The sequence below is a fragment of the Lepidochelys kempii genome, chromosome 1 (genome assembly GCF_965140265.1).
Source record: "Lepidochelys kempii isolate rLepKem1 chromosome 1, rLepKem1.hap2, whole genome shotgun sequence".
In the NCBI taxonomy this organism is placed as follows: domain Eukaryota; kingdom Metazoa; phylum Chordata; order Testudines; family Cheloniidae; genus Lepidochelys; species Lepidochelys kempii.
The window spans coordinates 171,790,908-171,813,884 of record NC_133256.1 but is presented as its reverse complement, the minus strand read 5'-3'; the positions used below and the strand labels follow the sequence as shown (position 1 = coordinate 171,813,884).

The 22,977-nt window shown below is 39.5% G+C and overlaps 1 long non-coding RNA gene across 1 annotated transcript in view; it reads right to left on the bottom strand.

Annotated features, from left to right (window-relative positions):
* The window catches only part of LOC140894810 (uncharacterized), a 73,358-nt gene that overhangs the window by 8,995 nt on the left and 41,386 nt on the right, over positions 1-22,977 (bottom strand). The window contains exon 3 of the long non-coding RNA XR_012153948.1: positions 8,008-8,143. This is a non-coding gene — a long non-coding RNA (uncharacterized lncRNA). The remainder of the gene's footprint in view (positions 1-8,007; positions 8,144-22,977) is intronic.

Below are 22,977 nucleotides of genomic sequence, written 5' to 3'. Positions count from 1 at the left end.
TGCATTTCACAAGGTCATGCACGTGAGAACATGTCTTTACAAGGGGTTTAAATTACTTCATAGTAACATATCTGTGTGTTTTATTTTGTATATTTCATAGATCATATACTATTTTTGCCAGGTAAAAACAATATAGATCACATAGTTTGCCAAGTAAAAGTTATCTGAATGATCAACATGTTGTTACCTGCTTCATATGGTCTTTTATTGTTTGTGCATTAGGTGGTGGGATTGGTATTTCCTAGGAATAGTAAAAAAATAGCATCTATCAAGATAGTTTTTCAATAGAAAATTGGGGTTTTGATTAAATATTGTTTCACCAGAAGTGTCCATTTGCTAAGGAAAAATTAGATTTTTTTCATCAAAAACGGAAATATTTTGGCCCCAAAACAAAATATTTCTCTTCAGTTATATTGCCACAGTGCCTCATGGTAATTACAGTTCAGTTGCCTTGTATCCTCATTTTCTATAAACTGGGATCACCAGCCAGACATCGACTTCCATGATGCCCATCTCCTTTCACCAATGTGTGGCACCATGGGAGATGTAGCTCAACCAGGGAGTCTGTCCTCTAAAGGAGAATGGAAGCCTCAGGCATGTGAATTAAAATGACCAAGAGGCACCATGGAAGAATTTCTAAATTGAACTTTTTCAGTGTTTGGATGAAATACTTTAGTTTTCAACTTTTCAGTGAAAAGTTGAAATGTTCCAACCACTTTCTAATCAGCTTTGCACTTTTTTTTCCAGACTACATTTTTTCCAGACTACACTTCTGTTGGTCTAAGTGCTGATAATTCACATTTGTGATATCTTATGGTGCATAACTTTGTACATGATGTAAATGAACCCTGTGATAAAATGTTTCCTCCCAAAAACCTTGGCAGCTAGAAAGTACAACTTCCATGATCCTGTGATGATCTAATTTAATCTCATGAATACACTGACAATAGTGCTCATACTTCATAAATATTTGTTGTATTTTGCATTAGTCAGCTAAAATCTGCCACTGGTCTTTTCATTGCTCTTTCAGAGGAAGAAAGGGCAACAGGAGTTTTTCAGCCGCATGACTGGACTTCCAGGTTACCAACATGCTAGCAATATCATTACTGTCTTCCGTAAGAAGCATACTTTTACCATTTGTATTAGAGCCAGTATCACTGTAAACCAGAAAAATCTTATCTCCTCATTGAGATTTAATTGGTGAATCAAACCAACCCGCAGAGCTTTTCAGATTGAAAGTGGAAAAAAGTTAATGTCTTTTGCAATGCAATGCAGCTTCTTCTTGCAAAATTTGACATTGTAAAAACTAAATTTCATACAGAGATATCCTTTGGCATCAGAGTGGGAGGTGAGATTTCACAAGGAATACAGAATACACCCTTTGAAATGAAATGTAAAGCATTGAAATGACAGGTTTGTGTTGAGGATATTGATGCAGTTGTAACAATCCAGTCAACAAAGGAAATATGCACAGTGTGCAAGGACAGAAACTTAAAAGAAAATAATGTATTATTTTACTTTACGTTGTGTTTAAAAATAGACTTGTTCTCTCAGTACAACTTGATATGTGATAATGAGATCATGGACTGATGTGACAAGAGAGCACTTTAAACAGCTAAACAAACTTACATAAAATATTGTAGTAAGTGGCAAAGATGAACTAGCAATTTTGTTGTTCATAAGTTTGCAGAAAGGGTTAAAAAGTTTTGCAAGTACATTTAGCTCACTAGCAAGTCAGCCATTGTGAATACGCACATGAGTCACTCATGCATGTGTGTTCCCCACACACAGACCTATATTTAGATGAGGTAGACGCCTGATGTCAGCAGACCCTGATGAATTTCATCCTAGGATACTTAAGGAGTTAGCTAAAGCAATCTCCGAACCAGTAGTAATTATGTTTGAAAACTCTAGGAGCGCAGGTGAGGTCCCAGAGGACTGGAGAAGGGCAAACATAGTACCTCTCTTTAAGAAGGGGAACAAAGAGGACCCTGGGAATGATAAGACAGTCAGCCTAACTTTGATACCTGGAAAGATACTGAAACAAATAATTAAACAATCAGTTTGTAAGTACATAAAGGATCATAGGGTTATAAAGAATAATCATCATGGATTTGTCAAGAACAAATCATGCCAAACCAATCTAATTTCCTTATTTGACGTGGTTACTGGCCTCATGGATGCCGGGAAGTAGTAGATGTGATAGATCTTGGTTTTTGCAAAACTTTTGACATAATCCCACATGACATTCTCATAAGCAAAGTAAGGAAATGCAGTCTAGGGGAAATGACTGAGTCTGGTCTTTCAACCAGTTGTGTGCATACATTAAAGAGTAGTTATCAAGTATTTACTGTGAAACTGGGAGGGTGTATCCAGTGGTGTCCCACAGGGGTCAGTGGTGGATACAGTTGCTTTCAATATTTCCATTAATTAGTTTGATAATGGAGTTGAGGATATGCTTACAAAATCTGCAGATGACACCAAACTGGGAGACATTGCAAGCACCATGCAGGACAGGATTAGAATTCAAAACAACCTTGGAAAATTGGTTTAAATTCAACAAGATTAAATTCAATAAAGATAAGTGCTTAGGAAAGAAAAATAAAATGTACAACTACAAAATGGGAAATAATTGGTGAGGTGATAGTACTGCTGAAAATACGTGGGGGTTAGAGTGGATCACAAATTGAATATGAGTCAACAATGTGCTGCAGTTGTGAAAAGGCTAATATTCTGGAGTGTAATAATTGGAGTATTGTACGTAAAACGTGGGAGGTAGTTGTCTCACTCCACCCAGCACTGATGAGGCCTCAGCTGGAGTACTGTGTCCAATTCTAGGCACCTCATTTTAGGAAAGATGTGGATAAATGGAGAGAATCCAGAGAAGAGCAACAGAAATGATTAAAGGTTTAGGAAAAGAAAACCCTGACCTATGAGGAAAGGTTTAAAAAAAAAAACACCTGAGCATATTTAGTTTTGAGAAAAGATTGAAGGGGGACCTGATAAGTCTTCAAATATGTTAAAGGCTGTTATAAAGAGGACTGTCTGTGATCACTTGTTTCTCATGTCCACTGAAGGCAGGACAAGAAGTAATGGGCTTCAGCATGGGAGATTTATGTTCAATATTAGGAGAAACTTTTCAACTATATAGGGAGTTAAACTCTGGAACTGTGAAATCCCCATCATTAAAGGCTTTAAAAAAATTGGTTGGAAAAAACCTGTTAGGTTTACATGGTCTTGCCTCGGTGTAGTGTGCTAGACTTTGACTCCTTGAGCTCTGTTCTAGACCTATATTTCTATGATATATAGAGATAAATATGATATGACATGATATCCATCTTTACTATGAGTTAAAGGATTAATTTGTTTGGTTTTAATTGCCATTGGAGGACAGAGTGTACTTGTCTGAACACTAGCTTGGGAGCAGAGTTGGGTGACTTAGTCACTATGTTCATTCATTGTGAATTTAGACATTTTGTGTTTATACATCACTTCTGAGCAGTCTGATTTCAATAAATGTCAACCTATGAGTTGTTTTCAAGCTGTCATTTTGGCTATTCACTATTTGATTCACTATTTGATATTCATTCTGTATGATCAGTCACCTAAATCACATGGTATTGTTTCTCTTTACTGATTGGAGACAAGCTTTGGAAACAGAGAATATTGAATATGTTGTATTTTGGATCTGAATAAATAATACTTTTATTCCCACATGGGTATTTGTACAAAGAAAAACTGTTTCTCAGACACTTGAATGTTCACAAATAGCAAGTAACAACAGTCATGAACATTGACATATCAAACTACTGTATATCAGAGTTACGTCTGTAGTATTCAAACAGCTCTAGCTGGGAGTTAGGAAGTACTGTGCTCTAATCCCAGCTCTGACTTTGATTTGTTCTCTATTTGTGGATAAATCACTTATGGCTGGATTCTCAGAGATGGGGTGCAGAGCAACTTCCAGCTCCCGTGGAGTCCCATGGAAGTCAAATGAGGGTTCAGCATCTCCGAAAAATCAAGCCACTAATGTCTCAATATCTTGGTTACCCTATTTGTAAAATCATTATAATACTTAACTACCTCACAGACTGTTGTGAGGATTACATTGTTAATATTTGTCCAGATCTGAAAGCATAAAAGGCTATATAAGCGCTAAGTAGTATTGTAAGAAGAGAATGAAATATCTAGCCAATTAATGTCCTTTATCAGTACAAGTCATATGATGCTGGGAATCACAGAGAAAGTGAGCCAGAGAAGACTAATAGGTTTGCTTTTGATATACTGGAAGTGTCCCCAAACAGCAATGTTAACACCCAATAGCACCCAACACTCAAAAGAATAAAAAGCAATTAAAGATTATACTCTGAGTGGATAATGTGCTGTGGCTGGGACAAATATGCCTGCCTAAAACTTCTAAACAAGAATAATTTCTCATTGCCTATTCAGGACACCGTTAATGTCTGTGACTTTACTGCTATGCTGTATTTACCTAAGGCTCAGAAGAGCTATTGCTTGAGGCAACAGTAAATCAGGGAAATCTTCCAGCATGCAGAAGAGAAAATGAATACACTGCTGAATTTTCATAAACTGTTTCCATTGTTCAAATTTAACTTGGTTGTGTGTGTTGTTATGATCTGGTGAATAGTCCTCTGATCACAGTATCCAGTGCATTCTCAAGCATATGTGAAATGTAGTTTGTTTGCTAAATTTATCATGAATATTGATTCCAAGCACTGGGCACACAACATGACTAGAACCTGTCTGCAGCTAACCCCATTCACCAAGGTCTAGTGAAGAAGACAGTAATGATTTAATAACATGGATGAAACACCTACATTGAAACACGCAGTAGAACTTCGTGGAATTCTTAACTTGCCCTGTGTTGGCTCAGCTTCCTCAAATGAAGTATTTGTCAAAACATGGACAAGAAAGAACAAGAGATGGCATGAAGCTGTTCTGTTTGAGCATCTATATCTTGTACCAAGATAAGATGCACTGTGGAGGATGCTTTCATTTGAATGTTTGCATAGAGACTAAATGTGATATGTATATATTGCAATTGGTTGTTGAATGGAATTTGCTCAAATAAATAGTCCTATTGAGTTGTTATTATATGAGAGCTAGGATAATTTCAACTTGAGAATTTTAGCTATTTACAGATCACCCAACTTAACCAGAAGCCTATTCTTCCTCAGAGTATGGGCTACAGTAGGACTCAAAAGCTGTGAGTTAAATTTCAATAACTTCCACAGACATCCTTTATGATCTTGGGCAAGTAATTTAATTTCTTGGTTCCCCATCTGTAAAATATAATACAGGAGGATTTGGGTGTGTGGGGGGAGGGAATAAATTCAATGTTTGTGTAGTATTCACATACTACAGTGATGGAGGCCATATGAGTAGATCAATATCCGTGTGTATTGAGCTCTTGTGTCTGGTTTTGGAGCCATCAAGACTTCTTGTTCAGGTTGGCTCAGAATTGTCAAACATTTGTGACATTATCATGAGTCAGTAACAGAATGTCAGGAATTTTCCTGTTACATACTATGTTAGCTGGTGGTGATGGAGCCCTTCAAGGAGCTACAAGCTAAGTGTTGTTGATGTACTGAGTTAGGAGTGTAAAGTAGGACTCCAACCAGAATATAAGGGAGATGGGAGTAGCCTCTGGGAAAGGAAATTCTAGAAACATCCAAGCCTGAGGAGGAGGCTTAGGCTGGGGTTCAGGTAGTGTTACTTTTAGAATTATCATTGTATTAGTAAATCAGGCTCCAGGAGGGTCTGATTTTACATTTTTGACTCTACAATGAGTATGCAGTTTTTATTTGCTGTTGAGTGGGACCTGCATCAGTTTACAGCTTTTCATGGTCTTCTGGTATCCAGAAGTATTAGAACAAACTGCTACCAATCTCCCACTACTTTCTTTGGGTTAGAAACTGGGATGTAATTAATGGAGATAATAACTTCCTCTGTTCTGTTTTGAAACTAGATGGAAAACTGAGCAAAGAGGGACACTTAAGGTGTGCTGGTGAATGTGGGGGACAGAAAGGGATAATCTGAAGTTTCGGAGACAGTGGGAAAAGGACAACATATATTGATGGCAAATGAATGTAAGTGGGTTAGGTGTAGCACAGGGGACTCCGAAGAGGCATGGAGGGAAAACGGAATTGTGGCAGGATATTGGACTGGGGTGCTGAGAAAAATCTATAGGAGAACTGGGAGGAATGTAGGAGAGTAATGTAGTTAGGAGAAATGGGAAAGAATGACACCCAGGAGTTAGGGCCTCCATTTACTTTCTCCTTTCTGACAACCAACATGGGGGGGCCCATATTTTGGTGTGCACTTTAAGGTTGCACTTCTAGCTTGAAACAATTATACCTAAAGTGGGGGTGAGCAGCACTTCTTTTCCCCCCTCAGTTCCCCTAAATCTCATTATTTTTAAGCCAACTCCATGAATCTCTGTCTCTGATTCGTGACTTTTTTCAACATTTGAGTTTGGCTACACTGGTGAATTCAGTATCTACACTGTGTCTTGTAAATAGAGCTGGTTGAAAGATTCCTTTTTTTTAAATGAAAAATGTTATTTAAACTTTTTTCCACAAACATTTTCAAATCAACCCCACTTGTGTGTTTGCTCAAGAGTCCATGGTTTCTTGGTACCCATAGGAGACTGTCAGCTGGCTTCTGACTCAGCCCATCCTGGAACTGACAGTTGGGTTGGGATGAGAAAGAAATAACGTTAAACATACCTTCCTGTTTGGACCCTATGGTCCGATCTCCTCTGTACTAAGGTCATGGCCTTTGCCCCTTTATATGGCTCTATTTCCAAGATCTGTCCTTGGGCACTGCTATAGCTTGCAAGGGTTCTAGAGTATTCTGTGAAAATGCACCGCTCAGCCATTGTCCTGTTCTTACCACCTCCCAACTAGATATTATAAATATCTGTAATACTCATGGAATACAATGTCACACTTACTGCACCTGATCACCTGCCCCTAGTGCATCATCACTGCAGGTCACCATGGCATACGGATAACCTAAAGTAGGGATAGCCAATTATTTGTTCAAGTCCAAATGTCTTGATCAAGGTATAATCAAGGTCCAGACTCCAGAGAAAATATAATAACAATAATGATAAGTAAATAAAAAGATTTAAGTAGGAGACCTGTAGTGGTCACTTTGATCATTTGTAAATGGACAGGCTACTGTGGCCATAACTCTTATATTTTCATCTATAAATCAGTCAACTATCTTTATCTTAAGAAATTAAGCTCCAGTAGGTTCAGAGGGAAGATATGTGGCTCTTGGTAGTAAAGGCAGTAAATAAATATATATAAATAAGTATATAAGTAAATATATTGCACCTGTACTCAAGTCTCTGCACTGGCTTTCTGCTTGCAGTCACAACAATAGGCTTATAAAAATCATATTTTTGCTGTATAAACAAGGTATAAATTTATCTACTACTAATTTTCATTGTTTCTCTCATCTTTACTTCACAAAGTTCTATGGGAACTCCGGCTAATATACTAATAATTCTTTTAACATAACTGTGAGGGAGAGTGGGAACCCTAGAACCAAGCAAAAAGGAGCATTCTAAGGGGAGGGAAGAAGCAAGGAACAGAGCACAACTGCATTCTGGCTGTTGTTTACTGTCAGCAGCCACTACAAAGTAATGAGAAGCCCAAGTGTACACCAGAGCAGCCTTAAAGTTGCTGTATGTTATTTCAGAGTACAGAAGGCACAAAGGTGGTTTTAAAACCATCTTTAATGCCCCTTCCTCCACTCCTGCACTGAGTGTATCTCAGTTGGAATGGAGAATCAGGCCTGCTGTGTTTAACGCCTCCAACCCATTCCGTTTTTTGTGACATCTGGGTCTGATGTGATGTGATCTGATCCAGGTGCCAATCAAAACCACTTTGATAGATTTGGGTTTAGATTCTTGATGACATGTGACCGCTATGGAAATAAGTTCAATTTGGCAGTATAGAGCTGATAATTCCCTACCTGTAATGTTGTGCATCCATTTCTCAGGTATGGAGTCTGATATGGCAGAAGGTCTGGTCATCATTTCTTGCTCCATTTTGAGGCTTTGGCATCTCCAGTTGATCTTGTTCAATGTGGTGATTTTAGTTGGTTAGCTCTGTGTTTTAAAGAAGTAGGATTCACTTGACCTTCCAAAACAACAATTTCAAGTAACTAAAATAAAAATCTGACAAATGTCAGTAATTATGGGGATTACTGACCCCCACACATAGTGCTGCTATTTGAGGGGCTACAGGTACACCAGCTAATAACCTCTGTGAAGGAGAAGAAAGAGAGTGGGAAAGTAATCTAGGGAAAAGTGATTTTGGGATGGGGGGAATAAAAATTTCTCCTTAGTGTTACTAATGGGTATACAGAAGATATGTATATACTGTATGTGAACTGTTAATATAAAGAGTGCCATCTACTGGCATATAAAATATACAGCATCGTTAATTAATTTGTAGATTCAATAAAGTTCTTCTTCTGCTCTGCAATTGGTTTCCTCTATGCTGCTCTTAACACTGGGGCCACTGATGCTGTTTCTCTCTGTGGCAGACAGAGTGCAGGATGAGGGAAAGATTTTCTTTTTAGACCTTAAAGTAGCCTTAAGGATAATATTTAAGAATATGAGGTCAAATTCTTCAATCTTATACATGCAAATCACCTGTTGACTTTACATGGCTTTAAGATGGGATCTTTAAGACCCAATCCAATTCCCACCGAATCAATTAAGTCTTTCATTCATTTCAGTGGGAACTGGATCAGACCCTTAAACTTAAAGTTATCCAGGTCCACGTTAACAACTAAAAATGCATATTTTATAAATCCTTTTGCCATTACAGAAACATACAGCATGTCTTAACAATATCAATCAGTTAGTTGGATGAAGAATAAGTCACCTTACCCACTCCAAATCCTTTAAATCAATATCTAACTCCCTTTTGTTGGTATGACAAATGCGCTGTTCATCCAGACTCAACCTGGATTTTTATCAGAATGTCCAAAGGGTATTAAATTGAACTATAATGATGCTTTTTGGCCATGACTTTTATCCTTCAAGTGCCAATGGGGAAAACTTCCAGATTGTCTAAGTTTCTAGTGCAGAAACCAAACTGAAGTGCAATAGAAACTTCTTGCTGTGTGGATCAAATCAGTCAGTCTCAGGTCAAGGTGCAGAGCAAGATTTGGGGGGGGGGGAACATATGGTAAACATTCCCTGCTAGTAATTTAGCCTGTGTTTTGCTCATGTAATGGTGGTGTTAGAGCTTTTTGCCAGAACCTCAGCTTTGGAGTTATGCACTTCCTGCCTGTTGAAGGCTAGTGTGGAAGTACCAGGTCCAGTGTCAATAGAGATTGTTAGCACCTTTCTTAGGAAGGACAGACTGCCATTTGCTTTGCAGGAATAATTTTTGTGGCCTTTACTGAAGAAAACATTGCTTGACATTGATTATCTGGCTAATTTTTATCTCCTAGCCGTACCTCCCTATATTATTAAGATTATTGAGAAGGCTGTGACAAGACTAACCTCACAGTATCTAGGTGCCTCTGCACATCTTGACTATGGTCAGTCTGAATTACAGACCTAGTTTTGATGTAGAAACAGCATTGTTTGATGAAGATCAAATGTTCGTCAATATTGTTAGAACAGAAAATATAGTTCCTCTCCTCTCCCCTCCACCCCTTGGTGAATCTTCACTTTTTAATGAAAAATTGAAAAAAACAAAATCTCATTTGAAAACCAAAATATTTTTCATCTGAAATTCTACCTCATTGCCTCAGCTGCCTCATACTCTCATTCTCCTCTACAGGCCAGGTTCCATGGTTACTCTACATCTCCCATGATACACCATGTACATCGTCCTTGGGGAGGGAAGGAAGTGCTTTAGGGCAGTCCCATGGCTGTGGTGCTACAAGGGGGAAAAATCCAGTTGAGGAGGTCAACCCATGGAGGAGACTAAGAATATGATGCAATCATTGTGCAACTCCCATGAGGCACTCCTGCAGCATATCTGAGTCAAAATATTGTGTGTTTTGCCCAAAATTCTTCCATCTTTGGGCAAAAAATGAAAAACTTTTTGGCTTTCAGAGGTTTCATTGTTTTCAATGGAAAATCAAAGTTTTCCCTGAAAAGCAGGGTACTTTTTGCAAAAAAAGAAAAAAGCATTAACCCCCCATTTTCTCTTCAACAGTTTCAACAGGAAATTTTAAAGCAGTATTAATCATTGGATCTATTCGCTTTGTTCAATGTGATTGATAATCAGATAATCTGGACATGTCTGAGGACCTTATTCAAAGTAGATAGGACTGCCCTTCAGTGGCTTTCTTCTTTTTGTTCAGAGATCACAAGAGGTAACTGTGGGACATTGCTTCATTTCCCCAATGGCTCTAGAGTATGAGGTGTGCCAGAGTAACATTCTGTCATCCCTCACACTCCAAGTGAATTATGGGATCATTGAGGGGTTGTTAATTATGCATAAAGTGTTGCATTTTCATTATGGGTAGATACCCAGCTTTGTCTCTATTTGAGACACCTTTTCCAATGTCTGGTTGGGATTAGGGCACGAATCGGTGAAAACAAAATAATCTTAATCTCAATACGTTGGTTTGAAGATGGCATTAGTCCCTTAGTCAAAGAAAATGGCATGAGTCCCTTTGATTAAGGGGGTTCATCCATCCTGGGTCCCCTGAGTTTGCAATTTATGGGTGGCTTTAGATCCATGGGTGGTTTTATATGATCATATTACAGCAGAGACCCATGAGAACTTGGATCAACTGTGCCTGGCTAGGAGATTGCAGACCTTTTATTTTGAACACAGATCTTGCAATACCTTTATCAGATCCAGATTAGACTACTGGTCAAAAATAGCTAGAATTAGTTGACCTTCAAGGTATGCTGCAAAAAAAGCACCTCTATGCTAGAGCTTTGGGGGAAGGCTAAGGGAATGGCATTTTGGGTGGGGTATATTTTTGCAGCTTCAGATTACTGTCTCAGAAATTTTATTCAATGTTGTGTGCAAACACTGTTACGGTTTTGGGAGGTTATTTTGGCCATAAGTTTAAACAAATCTCAAGACACCTAGAGGAGTGGATAGGCATCATGCTGGGTATTTTAATCTAAATAAAATAAACAATGCCCAGCACACCACAATGAAATTCATGTTGAAATAATTTTCTTCAAAAAGTGGTTCTTACGGAATTTCCACATCAAACAGCTAGTACACTTTGCTGGAAGTATATGGTGGTTATCCATATGGTTTTCTAGAAGGATATACCTCCCTAGCACTACCTTGAGGAGAGGTGGGAAATGCCCTTTTTTCACAATCTGGGGCTGTGCTGTCCAGGGCATCTGCACTCTTAAAAGCTGTGGGGGCAATAAAGTAAACCAAAAAAAGGGTCAGTATACTTCTGCAGTTCACAAAAGGCAGAGTCCTTTGCCTTTGGGAAGCTGGGGGTGGGGAAGAGCAAAGAACTGGCACCCCAGGCTCTCAAGCTGTTTCCCTAGTCAGCAGTCCCTGCTTCCTGAGAGCTCTAATTTGCAGCTCTGCTCCTTCAAAGTGCCACCCTACACTGAGCAGAGATGTGCCCTTTTAAGGACCTGCCCATCTCCAGGCATTACAAACCTCCTAGGTGTTCTGGGTTCGAGCTGATTGTGCCCAGAGGCACAAAACCCTCCTGACTGCCTTACCAAAGTATTTATAATGAAAATCCAAATCCCATCAATATTTTTCCACTGTACAATAAAGAAAAGTTTTTTTGTTTTTTTTTTAATTTGTAAACACTCTTCTAAAATTCAAAGTTTGGTCAGTAGAAGTGACTCATTTGTTTCCTTCAAACACATGCTCATTTATTGCCATTAACTAATAGCAGGTCAGGGAAGGTATTTACAATTCCAGTCTTCTCTATACAGAGCACAATTCTCTTTTTATTTTACTTCAATTTTCCTGTGTTTAATTATTGCATATTAAATTATTTATATGTTTGTATAAATGAACGGAAATCCTTTATGTATATAGTCGTTTACACTGAAAAAGTCAGTTGCAATCTGTAGTCAGTTGCATTAGTGGTTCTTCGTGCAACAAAGCCTCCCTGTTTACTGTATCCTATCCTTTTCATGATGTTCCTTTGGCTTGATAGCAGCTTCTTAAAGTGAGAAAGTTCAGAACACCTGTCTGATGTTCTCTTTTAGCCACCACATTGTCCCAGGGTCCTTAAAGAACATGAATTCCCCTACATAAAATCGACTTTGCAACTCATTTTGTTAACCAATTTTGCACTGTATGTAGTATTCTAGTTACATGTGTTTTTATAAGTACTCCTTAATTGACATAATAAAGAATGAATATTTCCATGACTTGGTAGAATAGGATGGCAGCATTTGCCTGAAACACCTCACCCTGCTGGGAGGTGTTGATTCTGCTGGAAAATGTTGATGTTGAAGTCTTTAAGCCATAATTTTAGGACTTCAGTAGCTCAGACATAGGTGAGAGTTTTATTGCAGGAGTGGGTGGGTGAGATTCTGTGGCCTGCATTGTGCAGGAGGTCAGACTAGATGATCATAATGGTCCCTTCTGACCTTAATATCTATGAGTCTATGTTCATTCTGTGGACTCACTGAGGCAGGTGGCTCATTATCGTACCTTGATATTAGGGAGGTGAGAGTCGTTCCCTAAAGAGAAAGGAGTGGGTTGACGGTAGGCCAGACAATCATTGCAGAAGGACCATAGAACAACCAAACTTGGGGAGAAGGCTTGGATTTGTATGCTTAATTTTGAGTTACCTTGGAAATAAAACCAAACCCGAAGAAGAAGGTAAGTTTTGACCAGCTAAAGCTTATATGGCCTGTTTTTGGAAAAGATTGGCGAAGCCTCTTGTTCATACGCAATTTACCTCCCCTATACTTACCACTCTGGACTTCATGTCCATATCCTCCCTTTGTGATTTGTCTGTGGATATAGGTTATTGCCCTAATGTTCTTAAAAGGACCTGCTGACCGAAGCCAAATTCACTATGCCTAGCCATTAAAAGGCAAGTAAAATCAGGATGTTATGGAAAGCACATTGGAACTGATGCCATAGATTGAATGACACAAATGGAAATAGATTCATCCAATTTCTGTTAATCTTTGTTTGTGGTCTGAAAAAAATTGCACATTAACACTACAGGAGCAGCTTGTTGTGAATCTGAATTTTGACTGACCATAGCCCAACACACAACCCCTTCTTCAAATTAATGCCACCAGGAATAGGCCAGTATGTGAATGTTCTAATATATGTATCTCCTGACCTATGTTCTGCCCAGAATGTCCCATTTCACCTCCACTCACAAAGGGTATGGCTACACTAAGACTTGCAGCATCACAGCTAGACCAACTTACCTGAATCAGGCTCGTGGGTCTCAAACTGTGGGGCTCAAAATTGCACTCTAGATGTTCAGGCATGGGCTAGAGCCCAGCATCTGAAACACCGCAATGGATCCCAGGCTCCAGCCCAAATGTCTACGCTGAAATTTGTAGCCCTGAAGCCCAAACCCCCCAAGCCCAAGTCAACTGACACAGGTTCTGAGAATCAGTGCTGCTGGTTTTTTCTTGCAGGGTAGTTATACACTAAGAATTGATAGAAGCCCTTCACTGTAGAAGCTTTCCAGGAGCCACAATTGAGGTGGCACACATCCTGCATTGGACAGTGATTCTTTTTTGTTGTTGTTGATCCAGGTAGATATAAATGGCAGCCAGGATTGGTCTATTAGCTTTTCCACTTATATAATCTTCAACTATTTTAACACAGGTTCCATTTATAAACAGAATATGCTCACTGTCAAGGTTCCTTCCCCACTCTGAACTCTAGGGTACAGATGTGGGGACCTGCTTGAAAACCCCCTAAGCTTATTTTTACCAGCTTAGGTTAAAACTTCCCCAAGGTACAAACTATTTTACCTTTTGTCCCTGGACCTTGTTGCTGCCACCACCAAGAGTCTAACAAATATAACAGGGAAAGAGCCCACTTGGAAATGTCTTTCCCTCCAAAATCCCCCCAAGCCCTACACTCCCTTTCCTGGGGAAGGCTTGATAAAAATCCTCACCAATTTGCATAGGTGAACACAGACCCAAACCCTTGGATCTTAAGAAAAATGAAAAAGCAATCGGGTTCTTAAAAGAAGAATTTTAACTAAAGAAAAAGTAAAAGAATCACCTCTGTAAAATCAGGATAGTAAATACCTTACAGAGTAATCAGATTCAAAACATAGAGAATCCCTCTAGGCTAAACCTTAAGTTACAAAAAGACACAAACATGAATATACATTCCATTCAGCACAACTTATTTTATCAGCTATTTAAACCAAAACAGAATCTAACACATCTAACTAGATTGCTTATTAAATCTTTACAGGAGTTCTGACCTGCATTCCTGCTCTGGTCCCAGCAAAAGCAACACACAGACAGAGAGAACCCTTTGTTCCCCCCCCCCCTCCAGCTTTGAAAGTATCTTGTCTCCTCATTGGTCATTTTTGTCAGGTGCCAGTGAGGTTATCCTAGCTTCTTAACCCTTTATAGATGAAAGGGTTTTTCCTCTGGCCAGGACGGATTTTAAAGGTGTTTACCCTTCCATTAATTCGTCCCTCTTGTGCATATGTATTATAATAGTGTCTGTAATTACATGATCACATGCTGTTTTTTCCATAGGACCCTGCCCCATTCAGTGAGAGACTGAGGAGAGGAGAGATTGAGAAGGATGAGGACTGTTTAGGTTAGAAAGAAGAGGGCACACAGGAGGTATACAAAATAATTACAGGGATAGGGAAGGTATGTTGGATGTTCCTGTTCACCTTGTGTCATAGCACAAGAACAAGGGGATGTCACATAAGGCTGATAGCCAACCAATGTGCAACTGATAAAAATAAACATATTTTTACACCAAACCTAGTTTTCCGTGGAACTCACTGCCACAAGGTATCACTGAGGCCAAGAGTTTAGGATGATTCAAAAAAGGATTAGACATTTTTCCCCCAGGGAAGATTGGCAGAGGCCCTGGCAGTTTTTCGCCTTCCTCTGCAGCATGGGCCACAGGTCACTTACTGTAGGAGTCTCTGCACCTTGAAGTCTTTAAACCATGATTTGAGGACTTCAGTAGCTCAGACATAAGTTAGGGGTTTGTTACAGGAGTTGGTGGGTGAGATTCCGTGGCCTGCATTGTGCAGGAGGTCAGACTAGATGATCATAATGGTCCCTTCTGACCTTAAAGTCTATGATTCTATGACACTCACTCAGACAGCTTTTTGCTTCCTCTTTTTACGTTCCGAGTTTTGTTTCCATTGAGCTCAAGCAATGAAACTCATGAGCTGAAAAAATGAAAACTTCAGCAAACATTCTCTTCTTTTACATTGTCTTTCCAAATAAAGCATACGCTTTTTGCTTTTTTCACAAAAAGAAATTGCATTAACACACCAAATCTGATATTGTACCTGATGTTTTTTGCTTCAAAATGTATGTTAATAGAAATATGAATCACAATAAAACTAAATAATAGTATTCAATTCATTTTAAAAAGTCCCGAATACATATTTACAAAAGAGATCACAGTAGATCAGTGGTTATGGATATCTGTTTTATTGCAGCGTTTTACTTCCCATGCCAGAGTTAAGGTTTTGTCAGTATTTCCATTCTAAACAAGTTTTTAAAATTAAAACAAAAAAACCCTTCAGGCTTAAATTATGTAAAAGGGTCTCTAGACTGGATTTATTTATTTAAAAAAATAATTATAAAAATCAGACCACCTATTGGTTTTCTCTTTGGAATTAAGGGGGGTGGGGAGTAGCCTTTGTGGTTTTCTCATGCCTCTTGATGAAGATTTTACTAAGAGTCTCATTTAACAGTTCAGAAATGCACAACAAGTCTGCAGAGTTACATCCCTTCCTCTAGGTTGTCTGGCATGGCTGCTGCAACTAAATGCCAGCAAGTCACAACTCCAAGTCCTCTTTTTTTCCCATTTTCCTTTACTGGTGCTGCTTTCCCTCCTTCTGAACTTACACTCCAAGATGGTGCCCTAAGCATTGCTTCACCCGAGACTTCATGCATTTATCAGTAAATATGGTACTGATTAAAATTAAGGGGGGAAATGCTTGGAAGAATGTTTCCAATCAAGTGAATTTACATAATTTTGAAGGGGAAAAAAAACTATATGCAGTACTTACTGAGATTTTAATTGAACAAAAGCAAGCCAATTCAAAATTGGGTTTCTATGATTGTGCAATACAGTAGGACATGCTAACTCTGCTATTTTAAAGTATTTCATAACTTTTATTTCAAAAGCAAACTGTTCTTTTAAACAAAGCAAAATGCTCACTCCAGATTCTATACATACCAAGATAGAAGTTTTAAAGGAAATGCATTTCTGAATTATCTGCTCCCAGAAAGTGACTTAGAAAATTTCTTTACTGACAAAAGATGTTTTCACATATGAATAACTCCAAAGCTGCTGAATGGAATTTGAGGAAGTTTTCCAAAATTCTTTGCTTTTAGGGAATGAGAAGAATCAGAAGAAGTTTAAAGCACAAAAAAAGTTGTTTTAGAAAGTTGCACTGAAAAATAGTTTAGAATGGAAGTGTCATCTCCACTTCAAACACAGGTTCATAATTGTGATGCTGTGATCCTACTGAGCTGTAGCTTGCATGGTGTGTCTCAGAATCTCCCAAGAAGCCCTAAATATCCTATACTTGTAGCTGATGTTCACTCACAGACAAAAGACATTAACAAAATCATTTAAAATAATTATTATGATGATTGGCACTGGTGTGCAGGGTGTGCTTGTGTGTGTATGTGTGTATATAAAAAAATCAATTTTTAATATTGTATTGATTTCTGGAAACACTTCACTGAGTATTTTTGGAAAAGTTCTACAGTTTGTTGTAAAACAACTACCTGAGGATTCTAACACACATTTTGTTTAAATCACGCAAAATCGCCAGATAGTGGATAACCTTCAGCCATATATTGGCCAGTTTATCAGGGATTAACCTTAGATAGCAGGCCAAATCATCCAGAATGAGAGATGCTGTCATTGACTTCGTCTATTATTCATTTGTCAGTGATGAGCCTTGTAATTAAAAACTGAAAATGGCATTTTTTTTCTTGTACAGAGAGAGAAAGAGCTTTACAAATTTGTGTCATTCTGTGATTTGTTTAATTAACAACCTCACTGTGCATTTTCTGGGCCAAATGAAGGCCCTTCCTTTAGACCCAGAAAGGGCCCCTTGCCAGTGGAATTAAAATGTTTCCACTGAGGTACACTTCCAGATGCAGTGTAGGACTGTGTCCTCTTCTGTAGCCTGGGACCTCAGAGCAAGCCTTCCACAACAGTAGAGAGACCATTTGCAGATCCTTGTTCCTTACCACTCTCCGGAAATGAGCTGGTGATGAAGGCTGCATAATGGACTTCATTAGGCTGCAGTGTCTCCCAGGAAGCATGTTTGCAGCCTGGGAGGAAGGAATTCTTCCATTTAATCCACTGCTCATCTGCACATCATGCAGCCTGACTACTTGACCTAGGCACTGGACAGAGGATTTGGCCATTAATACAGCTTTATATCTAATCTAATGGATTTCTAGCAGGCCCTTCACTATGGTGCCTATCCTATGAATTCTTGAATGTGATTGGAGTAAGCCCCCAGAATTCATACCTGTTTTTCAAGCTGATCTGAGAGCATGTGCAGCTAAAGGTGTAATTTTAAATATTTAAGCCTATTTCTTTTTATATTGATTTTGTTCAATGCCTTTCAGTTGTCCTAAGGACTCCTTGTGTAAATGTAAACTGGAGACAGTGACTGAAGGGAAATAAAATCCATAAATATGTATTTACATAAGTAAAGGGTAGTATCCATGTGTTAACATTGCATTTCCTTGCTGTGGTTGCCTTCTGTGTCAGAATCTTCATGTTAGACAAGTAATAGTTCTTTTGTGATCGTTCACAGGCTGGCAGAGTCTCATTTGATCACAAAGCTATCCCAGTCCTCTACTGGTTGAAAATAAACACTCATTACTGTTATCTTATCCTATCCTCCCTTCCATCCCCAGCCCCCTCTTAACAGTATTGTCCACCTGCTGGTTTTGTTTTGAATTAAGATTTCCAGTTTGTGTACTATATCTCAGTACAATGCCTAGTACCATGGGGCCCCGAGGCACTCCTGTAATAAAAAATATATTTTCTTCAACCCCTTGAGTGAGCTTAAAATTATCTTCCTGTCTCTGGTTTGGTTTGACTTTCATGTGAATGAAACACAAACTTCTATAATGCATCTCTTCTTTGCTGTATGCTGGCTGACTGTTGCCCCTCCATTCCTTTCTCCTTTACACTCCTGCTTTGGGTTTGTGTTCTTCAAGTGCACAGCTACAGACTAGGGACCGAATGGCTAGGCAGCAGTTCTGCGGAAAAGGACCTAGGGGTGACAGTGGACGAGAAGCTGGATATGAGTCAGCAGTGTGCCATTGTTGCCAAGAAGGCCAATGGCATTTTGGGATGTATAAGTAGGGGCATAGCGAGCAGATCGAGGGACGTGATCGTTCCCCTCTATTCGACATTGGTGAGGCCTCATCTGGAGTACTGTGTCCAGTTTTGGGCCACACACTACAGGAAGGATGTGGATAGATTGGAGTGAGTCCAGCGAAGGGCAACAAAAATGATTAGGGGTCTGGAACACATGACTTATGAGGAGAGGCTGAGGGAGCTGGGATTGTTTAGCCTGCAGAAGAGAAGAATGAGGGGGGATTTGATAGCTGCTTTCAACTACCTGAAAGGGGGTTCCAAAGAGGATGGCTCTAGACTGTTCTCAATGGTAGCAGATGACAGAACGAGGAGTAATGGTCTCAAGTTGCAGTGGGAGAGGTTTAGATTGGATATTAGGAAAAACTTTTTCACTAAGAGGGTGGTGAAACACTGGAATGCGTTACCTAGGGAGGTGGTAGAATCTCCTTCCTTAGAGGTTTTTAAGGTCAGGCTTGACAAAGCCCTGGCTGGGATGATTTAACTGGGAATTGGTCCTGCTTCAAGCAGGGGGTTGGACTAGATGACCTTCTGGGGTCCCTTCCAACCCTGATATTCTATGATTCTATGAAGTGGAGGAGAAGTGTGCACCGTTGTCTAGAAGTATCCTGAGTGTTAATACTCTGTCATTTACTGCTTGTAGTATTCCTTACTATAGAACAAGGATCAGCAACCTTTGGCACACAGCCCGCCAGGGTAAGCTCCCTAGCTGGGCAGGCCAGTTTGTTGCCGAGTCCGCAGTTTCGGCCGATCGTGACTACCGCTGGCCACGGTTCGTCGCTCCAGGCCAATGGGGGCTGTGGGAAGTGGCACAGGCTGAACAGCCACTTCCCGCAGCCACTTTCCACAGCCCCCATTGGCCTGGAGCAGCGAACCGTGGCCAGTGGGAGCTGTGATCAGCTGAACCTGCAGATGTGGCAGGTAAACAAACCAGCCCAGCGCCAAAGGTTGCCGATCCCTGCTGTAGAATGTTCTTGTTAGGCTTCTGTTACCCAGAGCTAACCAAGTTATACTAATTTCTTCTTTCCTATATTCCATGTAAAAATCTTAGGGAACACCATGCAGTATATAGTACTCTCACACAATGCTTAGGCCCAGAATGTTTTATGGGCACTGCGAACGAATTAACTTATGGGCTCTTTGCTTGCATTAGCAAAGAGGCCTCTGTTGATATCATGCATGGATGCAGCAAAATGTTTTAACAGATAGTAAAATCGAGGGTTGCCCTCTCGTGTGACTATGTATGATGGGGTACTTGGCTCTATCATTGTGTAACCCACACACTTCCTGGGTCCCATCTAGTTGCACTGAGACCACTTAGAGAGAGTTAAATGAGGCTGCTCTAAAGCCTTAGCTAAGAGGCACTTGGCTTTTAGCTCATGCAGTAGAGGCTCATGCAGTAAGCTCCAGAGAACCCAGGTTCGATTCTGCCCATCGGGGTCTGTCGATGTTGTACTTGCAACACATAACAGATGTTCCAGAAATAGCCGGGAAGAAAGAATTAGCATAACAAAGAAATGTCAGTGTTGCATAGCACATTCTTGATTAATAGAGACCTTAGACATGCAATATATGGACGATGATATGTATTTAAGCACAACATTTCAAAATATGCATTCCATACAGCATAAGGCCATCCAGGACTCAGAGTGATACAGTTTTGCCTACTCCATTGCTTTGAAAACAGAACTAATGTAAGGATTTTTTTTGCTTTTTTCATAAGATTAAAACTTAGATACACAATGGCAAGTGTATTGCCAAGTGCTGTGCTTGATCTCTCTATTCAGAACTACAAAAATCTTTGAACATAATTGGGTCTGTAAGACCTTCTGTTCTGGTACATCTAATGGGAAGGGCACAGTTCACCTTTTCCTCATGTGATATGATGCAGTGGTCCAGGGGAAAAAGTGAGTTAGTTTATTTTTGCTTCCTGCTCAGTACTGACACCACTTAGTGCAGTTCTTTCCTCTTGTAGCCCACAGAAGAGATGGAAGTTTAGTCCATTTTATATCCCGTAGGCATTCATGGCACAGGCTTTTCTCTTGTTGCCAGAGACAGCTGTTGAGGAAGATTATATGTTCTGTGAACCAGAAGAAAGAGTAGAAAATGAAGCAGTGAAAACTACATGAATTTTAGCAACAAAAAGTTGAAATTATCTTCTTATAAGAAGACCTTTAGGCCTGCCCTTATGTTTCCATAAAGCCTTGGAAATTCAGTTGTTACTTAACTGCAGTTTTAAGAAACTGAACCTGACACTGTACCAGCCTCTACCACTGAAGTGTAAATGTTACTGACTTCCTAAGACAGGGAGTTGCTTCTCTACTGTGTAACATGGTTCAGATATACTGCTGCTTAGCACTGAATACAGAAGAACTTTCTACCCTATCCCAAATCAATAGTTCCTGACAAGGGATAAATGAAACCTGGAGTGGTGATATTGTGTCAGCAACTGCACAGATTATATTGCAGCATGGACTGTATAAGCTTTGTTACACATTTGTCTTGCATATTGCCTTCAAACTGGACTGTATTTTGTTCAGAAATTTTATGTGCAAGGGAAATAATGTGAGATAAAGATGAACAGGAAAATATTAAATTTTCCTTCTTAGTATGTGGTATACCATACTTTATTCATTATTTTCTACTGCATATATAACTTAACTTGAATACACATTCTGCAGAAAGAATCTGAAGGCTGCAAAGTGAAGTACTCAAAAGTGAGGAAACGCTGAAGTTAAGACTGCTAGGCAAACTTGTTTGTCTCCTTATGAGCATGGCTTGCAATACTGACTTTAACTATATGATCATGTACTGTATGACGTACTGTATGATGTATATTTTTCTGTAGAACTCCTGTCTCACTCCATACCTAAACTAACTCCCACAAAGCTCAATGGAAGCTGGATTGGACCTTAGTGCACATGCTGGACGGTGCACAGTGACTGAGGCAACTGTTTAGTATTTTATCATCCCTGTTCAAAAAGTGGTCCTTGCCTCATTTGGTGCACAGCTTCAATACTGTGTACTGAATGAATGAACTAAGGGTATTATCCATCTATCAAATCCCTCTCTCATTTTTCTTTTTAGCCTATCTTGTTTTCATTACCACAGTATATAGTGCCACATCTTATTTGCTATATGCTATTTGACATTTCCACTCAGGGCCTAAATGTGAATGTGTTTTTTTGGCTACAATGACCCAAATTTCAGTTCAATCCAGATTTATACTATTTTGACTTCATATAGAATTTGGCCACAAATAAAGGACATATTAACAGTACTGTCCCAACCTGGGCACTGAGTGTAGCAAGAGTCCTATAAACATATAAAATGATGGTGTAATTAAAGATGGTATCATTACACACATGCACAATGGTTGTGCAGGCCCACCCAAATGTTTGTTGTGACCAAACAAAATGTCGTCAAAATGTTCACAGAATGTCTGGGGGGGGGAGGGAAAGAAAGTCTCCATTTGCATAGACTCCTATCAAGTTTTCATATTGTGACTAGAGAAGCACATTAGCACATGACTAGAGAACTTCTATAAAGCCCATTGTGAGTGGTTTCTGCAACTGAAAAACACATAGTATTTCTTAAGCACTACGTACTACACTAAATCTAATGGATTTAGGCTCTGATCCTCCATAGCACTATGCATTGCCCATTGACATAAATGTTTACAGAGTCATAAGAACAGCCATACTGGGTCAGACCAAAGGTTCATCTAGCCCAGGATCCTGTCTTGCATCTGGTACCAGTCACTGTTGGGGCAGAGGAAATGAACAGAACATGGTAATTATTGAGTGATCCATCCTCCACAATCCAGTGCCAGCCTCTGGCAGTCAGAGGCTTAGGGATACCCAGAGCATGGGGTTGCATTCCTGCCCATCTTGGCTAATAGCCATTGATGAACCTCTTCCATGAACTTAGCTAATTCTTTTTTGAACCCAGTTATACTTTTCACCTTCACAAAATCCCCTGGCAATGAGTTCCACAGGTTGATGGTGAGTTGTGTGAAGAAGTATTTCCTTTTGTTTGTTTTAAACCAGCTGCCTATTTATTTCATTGGGTGACCCCTGGTTCTTGCATTATGGGAAGGGGTAAATAACTTTTCCTTATTCTCTGTCTCCACTCCAGTCATGATTTTTATAGACCTCTATCAAAGTCCCTTTGAGGATTTCCCAGTCTTTTTAATCTCTCCTCATACGGAAGCTGTTCCATCCCCCTAGTCATTTCTGTTGCACTTCTCTGTACCTTTTCTAATTCTAATATTCTTTTTGAGATGGGGTGAGTGGAACTACATGCGGTATTCATGTTGTGGGCGTAACACTGATTTATATAGGAACTAACCACTTTCATGTTCTCTCCACAGATACCATTGAGGAGAGTGGACCAGATGATATGTCTGGGGGGAGAA